This window comes from Vicugna pacos, chromosome 7 (assembly GCF_048564905.1).
Source record: "Vicugna pacos chromosome 7, VicPac4, whole genome shotgun sequence".
Taxonomy (NCBI): domain Eukaryota; kingdom Metazoa; phylum Chordata; class Mammalia; order Artiodactyla; family Camelidae; genus Vicugna; species Vicugna pacos.
Window position 1 is genome coordinate 1,601,787 of NC_132993.1, and position 8,093 is coordinate 1,609,879.

Here is an 8,093-nt window from a genome sequence, read left to right on the forward strand (position 1 = left end):
CTGAGTCACTGGGTCTTTTGTCTCTTCTCTGCCGGCCCCGTGCGCCTGAGAGAGCTTTCACTGCTGTATCTGCCATCGCAGACTGAGATCAGCACTGACACTGACTTGTGCGTCCAAATGGCTCTGGGTCCTCGACTTTCGCCGCACGAGGGAAAAAATCCACCACTGATTAGCTACATAGAACCCGATTTTACTTAAACAGACTCCTGTCATTATTTTATTCACTAAATTAGGAAAACGTGGAACTCCCCAGTGACTGAGCGGACAAGCCTGTGAGTGGTGGGACGTCGGGAGGAGCGCCGCCCAGGGGGTCTTCTCCCCCCCCCGAGAACAGCTCTGTGGACCTTGGGGTGTCTTTCCCCTGGAGGGTCTCCTGGCTGGTCCCGCGGTTGTTCACAGGGATGCTTTGCCAGGAGGCGAATTAGGCGACATGCACTAGAATCTTCCTCGTCTTTCTTGGTGCCTCGTGTGTCCTGGAACAGGTATTTGGCTGCCGCTTTGGGTTGGGATTTCCCTTTTGAGCAATCTTCGTGCCTGGCAACTCCCAGGGTGACACCCCCGGACACACACACTCATCAGTGCGGGGTTGGAAGTGCCCGGGGTCTGGTTACAGGCGCAGAGACTTCATACATGTGTCGGGCAGCGGCTTCCCCTCTCGCCCTCCCTCCTTTCCTTGCCTCTCTTTTTCTCCTTCTTTCCTCCTCATCTCCATCCCCCACCCCCGCCCTTTCCTTTTGAAGCGCCCTGCCAGGGTGCCCGTGCTTGCCCTGGGCAGGCCCATCACATACTGTCAGTAACGCCTGCGCAGTGTTACTTCATCCTGGGCCATGATGTTGCTACATCTTTTGCTCCAAGGAAGATGTTAAGCTGATGTGATAAAGCTAATGGTACAGGCTTGCCTCTCTTAAAAATAATTATAGATCAATAAATTATGGGGTGAATTATAAGGTAATTATAAAGTAATTTACCGCAGTGTGCCTGTAAATATTGATGATAATTCATTTAATTTAAAAGGCTGGTTCCCCTGCCCCCCATTTTCATAACAACTGAGCAAAGTGTCAGTGACCGTCACGAAGGCAGGTGCTGCATTCTGTTCGGGTGGCCGTGAGGTGCACCCTGCTTTCTGGGCACTTCCTGCTCTGGAAGGGGCGTCTGGAGGGCGGTTGCATCTGTTGGCAACGTCCTGACCACCTCGGTCATCCCCTTTAGACGGGGCAAACGCACGGGCCCCAGAGCGGGAGAAAGGGGGCCGAGGTGGTAACGGCGTTGGACTCACAGGACAACAGGCAAACGGAGCCAGCACCCAGAGTCGGGGCCCAGCCCCAGCACGCCGGCTGACGCCTGCGAGGGTTCCTTTCAGAGGACGCAGCACGTCTCCTCCTCTCAAGAAGTCCAGTTACTTCCCGCAGGAAGGCGAGGCAGACTGTCTCCTCGAGAGGTCATCACACAGTGGCCTCAGTGATGCGAGCCGGGCGGGGAGGGGCAGAGGCGGGACCAAAGCCCTCCTGCTCCCAGAGCCGCAGAGCAGGGACCCCTAAGCCCCGCCCTCCCCTGGGGACCCCTCTTCCCAAAGGACATTCCCAGGCTCTCGGCCCTGTGTTATGCGGGTCTGTGCTCTGAGCTGCGATGGAAGGTGTTTACCCACCGAGGGCCGTTCCCCCACCCCCACCCCACTGTTAGCGGGCAGGACAGGCTGTCTCTTTCGGGGCCCAGTAGCCTGGGTGGGGGGGTGTCTGTATCGCGTGTAAGATGGTCTCGTAACTAGCACGTGTGTTGAGGTTTTCACGTTTTCTATTGAGCATTGACGCTGTAGGACCGACAACATTAATGCCATTATTATGCCTGTCGCGGGAAGGGGTTGGCCGGGGGCAGCTCTCAGGAGCTGATCCATTAATAAATCACTTAATTCCAAATCAAAAGCTGTAAGCAAAAGTGATAGTGTGTAGCCCCAATAAATCTCAGACTAAATCTACTTCTTCCTTTTTTTCAAACAGAGGTGAAATTCACATGGTATGAAATTAATCACTTTCAAGTGAATTATTCAGTGACCTTTAGTGCACGCGCACTGTTGTCTGACCATCATGTCTGTTGGGTTCCAGAACATCTTCTTCATCCCGAGAGGAAAGCCTGCCTCCGCGGTTCCTCCCTCTTCTCCTCCCAGACCCAGGGGCCCACCAGGCTGCCTCCCGTCCCTGCATTTACCTGCTCTGGATACTTCCTGCAAATGGACTCATACTACATGCGACCTTGTGAATGGCTTGCTTCACCTGATGGAATGTTTTAAAGATTCATCCGTGCTTTGGCACAAGCACTTCATGCCTTTTTGTGGCCGAATGATACTCCGCTGTCCGGCTGGGCCGCGTCTGTGTCACGTCAGCTGTTGAGGGGCCTCTGGGTTGCCCTCCAGACTTCTGGCTGCTGTGAGAAGTGCTGCTGTGAGCACGTGTGCACCTGCGCCTGTCTGAGCCTGTCTTCACTGCTTCTGGGTCTAGACGTGGAAGTGGTGGGTCGTGTGGTGATTCTGTGTTAAACTTCTGGAGGAGCCGTCGGACCTTTCCGAAGCAGCTGCACCATCTTGCACCCCTGCCAGCAGTGTATAAGAGCTCCGGTCCCCTGTGTCCCTCCTGAGGTCACCTGCATCCACGGCTGGGCGGTGGTCGGGCTCCCTGTCGGGAGGACCGAGGGGCCCTGGCCTGAGTGCTGGCCCGGGGCATGTGGGCGAGCCACCAAGGTCTCAGTGAGCCTCGGAATCATCTTTCGTATCCTGATATCTGTGAATTCATCATTTAAAGGGCTGTCGCCAGATACGAGGCGCTCTTCGCCCTTCTTCCGCCCCCACTTCCCTTCTCAGCGGAGGTTCCTGCCGTGATCCCGGCTCTCCCTGCACAGAAAATAACTTCACCCAGAGTTTAGAGTTGGATCAAATGGGATTGAAAGATCAATTTCCAGACTGACTCATAATTAAGATCAAAAAGCAACAACTGATCACCCGGTCTGTCTGTGGCTTTGGTTAGGTTTCTGGAAAGACAGGATGAAATATATTCACAGAGAAGGCGGGGCAGGTGCTCCAGGCCATGGGGCAGAATTTCTGGGGCTGGAGACCCTCTGCTGCGGCTTCCCCAGGCTGTCCCTCAGAACCTCGGAGAGGCCTGTGGACCGCCGGCCCACGGCTGGATGGAGCTTCAGAGTCGCAGAGAAGCACGGGTGACGCCAGCAGAGAAGTGGGAAACGAGCCGCCTTGCAGCTGGGCGGGGTGGTGCTCAGGAGCTCGGCGGTGCGCACGGGAGATCTTCCTCCCGCCGGCGCTGGTCCCCATGCAGGTGGCTCTGCAGGGCTAGGGAGAAAGAGGGGCGAAGAGCATCTAGGGAGAGCAGGGCACCACGTCAGACTCGTCGAGGCGCGTGGAAGCCCCCCGGCTCTCTCACCGGGCGATGGTGGCGGTGTGGAGAGGACACAGAGGGTCTCTGCGGAGAGTAAACCTTGGCATGGGTTTTCGGTCCTCCCAGATGCGCTTTGGAGCCAAAACCTTGTTTCTCCTCTTTGTCCATCTCATCTGCAACACAGGGCAGCGCAGAGCGATGCCTAGGACAGGTTAGGGGGAGGAAGGTGGGAGTCAGGACTTCCGTCCGCAGAGGGCCGTGAAGGGCCCTGGGGGCATGAGTCTGCTGCGGCGGGCCTGCATGCGGATGCGGGAAGGAGGGCCCCCGGGGATGCGGCTCCCCGTCCCTGCCGGCCCTTCCTCCTCCTGGTCTTCCTCCTGGTTCCCATCCCTTCTCCTTGCTTTGTTGGCTGGCTGTCTCCTCTCCCCATTCGGTCAGAGGTCACGGAGCCCGAGCGCCAGCAGAGAGCCCTGATGCTGCGCTCAGAGCTTGCAGCCCAGATCGGAAGCATCAGCAATGCAGTCAGGATAGAGAAGGGGCTGCGGGGGCGGGTCCTGCTGGGGGTCTGGAAGGTCTCAGGAGGAGCCGCTTTGGGGCCAGTCTCCCAGGTGAGTACGAGTTTACCAGGTGGAATAAGTGGAGGGGCATTCCAGAGAGACGGATGCAGGGAGGAGGGACAATGGATGGAGGTGGGCGTTGTCGCAAAGCAAGATGGTGCACAGGGGAGTTAACGTGGCAGCTGTGGGATGAGAGACTGAAGTCAACGAGAAATTAGAAATGAGGGTAAAAGAAGCAAAGTAAGCCCTCTGTGTTTAGCCGTGACTCTGTAAATGCCATTGATGGGGGTCAGCTTGGTGTGAGTGGTCTGACCACTGTCTCCCAGGGAGAGGGATCCTCCTGACCGCGAGGGAGCTTGCCGGGAAAGCTCTGAGCCATGGGCATTTCCGTATGGGTACCATTATGGGGGGACGCCCATGGTTTGGGAAGTAAAACTCAACTCTGAAATCTTTGCACTTTTATTTCCCTGATTGTCTTGCCCCTTCAAGTCGATTTGAGATCTATGACTTCAAATTTACCTCTCAGGAGGAGGAGTACCCTGCTCCCTCAAAACAGTGTTTGAGCAAGGGCCAGTTTGCACTATGCATTTCGATGATAAAGAAATCTCACCAGCATCCCCACTCAGAGAACGCTTTTATTGCTTGAAGATGCTCGCATATGGGAGGAGTTAGCGGAAGTTAGTAAGTTGCAAGAACTCAGCATTGATGTTGACAGAACTTCTCGTAGAGCCGCTCAAAATAAGATCACTGTTGGCTGAGTTTATTTTCAAATTGTTTTGTTTTTAGTAGCACTTTAGGATCTAATGTGATGAGAGAGAACTTCCGTGTTTAAAAATTTTAAGCGTTGCAGCTAACAAAGGGCAGGAGAGCCACACGTTCGCTTAACTGTCTTTCTCTGTGCAGACACCAGATGGCGCCATGTTGCAGGTTCTTAAAACATTAATTTATTTAAAAAACGAATTTGGGAATTATGGCTGCTGGTATTCTAGGTTCAATAGATTTTGTTTAGTGTTTCAAAATTTAGTGTTTCTCTGTGAATAAGGGATTCAAAGACGGCATTTAGGATTTTTTCCAGTCCCCATTCTCATCCGTTGATTTTTCAGGCTTTCAGCTTTACAGACACAGGCTGTCCTGGCAGAAGTGTGACGGCTGGTCTCACTGCCTTTCCATTTTTCTGTTCTGTTGCTCCCTTCTGTCCGTACAAAAGGGATTCACTAAGAGTTACTTACACTAAAATGTTAGTGGCTTCTTTCCCTAGAGGAATGGGTGCAGAGTAACTTTTGAAGCAAAGGATCGACTTGCTAGTGGACTGTGAGCTCTCAGTGACAAGCCAGTTCAGAAAAATGTGTTCAAGACTTACATCTACGTTTACCCCGACCTTCCCTTCTTCTTTTTATCTGGATACATCATAAAAATGTATGTCAGTCGTGTAGTGTGATAAATACATTTTGCTCAAGGCAGAATTGGTTTTCCTTGTTTTTATAAGAACACTGTGTTTTGCTACGAATGGCCCCCATGAGTTTACAACTAATGGAAAATGTTTTCTGAGCATTGATTTGAAGTCTGAGAGGAACTGTGTAAAAAAAATGGAACAGGAAAACCATCTGAATATCCAGGAATGCTATAATTGATGTATTTGAATCTTAAAACAATATTTATCGCTGTGGCTAACGCGGTATAATACACACTGCGGACGCTTCAAAGGAATGGGGTAGGTTCTGCAGTTGAAATTACAGCTTCTGTTGTACATTCTTTCAGGTTATCCTTTATTTTTATAAAAATATTCCTCTTGCTGAACATATATTTTGAGATTAAGAAGTGCCTTTTCTCTCTCAGAGAGGACTATTTCCCATCCCTCAGGCCCTAAGGCGTCTTCAGAAAGATGCCTGTGCTGGTGGGGGCTGGGATGACACAGAGGCGCTCCCGCCGGGACCGTCCGACCAGGGAGGCCCGTTCCCACGCCTCCTCCTGGGGCTAGTTAAGGACAGGGCTGCTACCCATGGTTTTTAGAGTGTGTGTGTGTGTGTGTGCAGGTGACCGAAACACGAATCTGTGCACCAGAAAGGGACAACGTTGTCAGCTGACTGCACTACGGTGAAAAGGAATGCAAACTAAAGAAAATCGCAGGCGGCCGCTGGGATTAATGGTCAAGAAAACTGAACTCAGACCCGTGATGTTAGGCTTCCACGGAGGAAATGTTATGTAAATGAACCCGCACGTTAACTTACCATCAGACATCCAGACACCGTGTGCTCCTGGGGACGCCGCGTGCTCACGGCAAAGCCTTAAGGCATCAGTATCTGGTGCCTCTTCGCCCTCCGATTACGGTGGGGTAAATGCCTGCTCGGGAAGGGAAGCAGTCCTTTATTACATTATTTGATGTTTACTGACTCAGCCAGCCGCTCAGTGCGCAGCGACCGTGGCCGCGACGGCGGGGGCCGGTCTGCTCTGCCCCACGGGCCCCCGCCCTCAGCGGCCTCGCCCTGCGCTGCCCGCTGCTCTGGGGCCTCGGCGGCCCCCGCGCCCAGCACCTCGTCTGTAGAGAGGAGAGATGGGGAGGACCGCGAGTGGTCCTGGGCACCTAGTAGGAGCTCAATTAATAGGGGTTCCCTTCATTCATAAGCAGGTGACAGGCTAGTTACTGGGACAGAAGACAGACAGCAGTGACAGACTCAGCCCCCACCTGTCAGCGTGAGAACGGCTCCTGGAATGGGGACCCCAGTCAGGTGTCAGCGTCTTTCTGCTTTCTTCTTTTTCTCAGGCCTTGCAGGACACGGGTGTGGGTTTGTAAAGCTTCTGACAGTGACAGCCGGGCTCGTCTCGGCGCTGCGGATGGGGAGTGATGAGTGATCGCCACAGAGGGTTGGCTTTTTCTCCGTTAAGTGCAGAGGTGACGGCAAGAAGCCAGAAATGGCCCCGTGTTGCAGGAGGAATTTGGTCGTCTTGTGTTTCTGGTGCCCTGGGTGGTGTTTTCTTAAGTCTACGGGAAAGGGTGAGCGAGCAGGGCAGATGTTTCAGCCCTTCCTCCCTCTGCGTGCTCTCTGCCTCATCTCAGACTCCAGGTGTTGGAATGAGTCCCAGCGAGATGCATTGCTGGGCGGACCCCAGTCCACGCGCGCGGCCCTGTGACCCTCTGGGGACCAGGGTGTCGTGGAGCCTCGTGTGCTGTCCGGCTCCTCCCCAGAACCGCAGCCCGCAGGATGAGGCAGGACAGGCTTCTTCTCAGCAGGAGCTCACGCTCCTCTCACAGAGCCGAGAGCCGGATGCGGGGAGTGACCCGGGACGGCCAGGAAGGACGTCTGGGCCCTGGAGCCGCTGGGAGGGTGTCGTGGACGGAGGAAGGAGTGGGAACTGGGGGGACTCAGGGCTGGGCCCACCGACTTGCCTGTGACAGGGCAGGCCTGGGACTGGCTTTCATCGTGTAATCTGTCCTGGGTTACGCAATGGCTTTGTGTTGGGTCGCAGCAGCGGGGTGTTGTGTGTGGCTTCCCCGAGCCGGGAAGGCTGCACCCAGGACCTAGAGAGCCTCTTCGCCGCTGCTCCTGCTGAGTGCACGTCTCCCGGTGATGGACGTGGTCAGGCCCACGTGGCCCTGTAGGTTCCCAGCTCTGCGTGCGGACCCGCCCTGGGCTCTCTGGTCGTGTGCGGCTCCCTGGGAGCTGTGTCTCAGGTGGGGCTCTCTCACGGCGGAACGGTTTCTGGAGTGGCCCGCCCCTCTGTCTTAGTAAAAGGTCCGTCTTGGATGATGCACAGCCAGAGAGCTCCACATCGGTCAGAGAAAGACTCGCCCTTCACCTCTGTTTCCCTTGTGAGCTGGACCAGGCAGCTGGTGGCTGGCTGCTGCTGAATCCTGCCGTTCCTCTGTTCGGCCGTCCAGGGCGCTGCGTGCCCCAGCCTCTCGCCACTTGAGGAATTCCATCCATTCCAGGCAGGAAAACCCGCTTCAACTCCTAAGCTACAAACAACAAAGACTCACAAGAAGCTGGCTCGGAACTTAGAGAAAGGAAGGCTGGGTACGAGGCACTTAATTGCAATTACTAGTTTATGGCAGGAGCTGGGGGGCCAGTCTGCCTTGTCCCCTGCCTTACAGACAAGGCAGAGGCAGCTCATCTGTTGTAACAAAACTTCGTTACAGAAGAACCGCTGAATTTGTTTG

The 8,093-nt window shown here is 54.5% G+C and overlaps 1 long non-coding RNA gene across 1 annotated transcript; it reads left to right on the forward strand.

The window, feature by feature from the left end:
* Positions 1–330: 330 nt before the first annotated feature.
* Positions 331–2,981, forward strand: LOC140697265 (uncharacterized). Its single transcript, XR_012074116.1, has 2 exons — positions 331–482; positions 2,100–2,981. It is a non-coding gene; the product is annotated as an uncharacterized lncRNA (long non-coding RNA).
* The last annotated feature ends 5,112 nt before the right edge of the window (positions 2,982–8,093 follow it).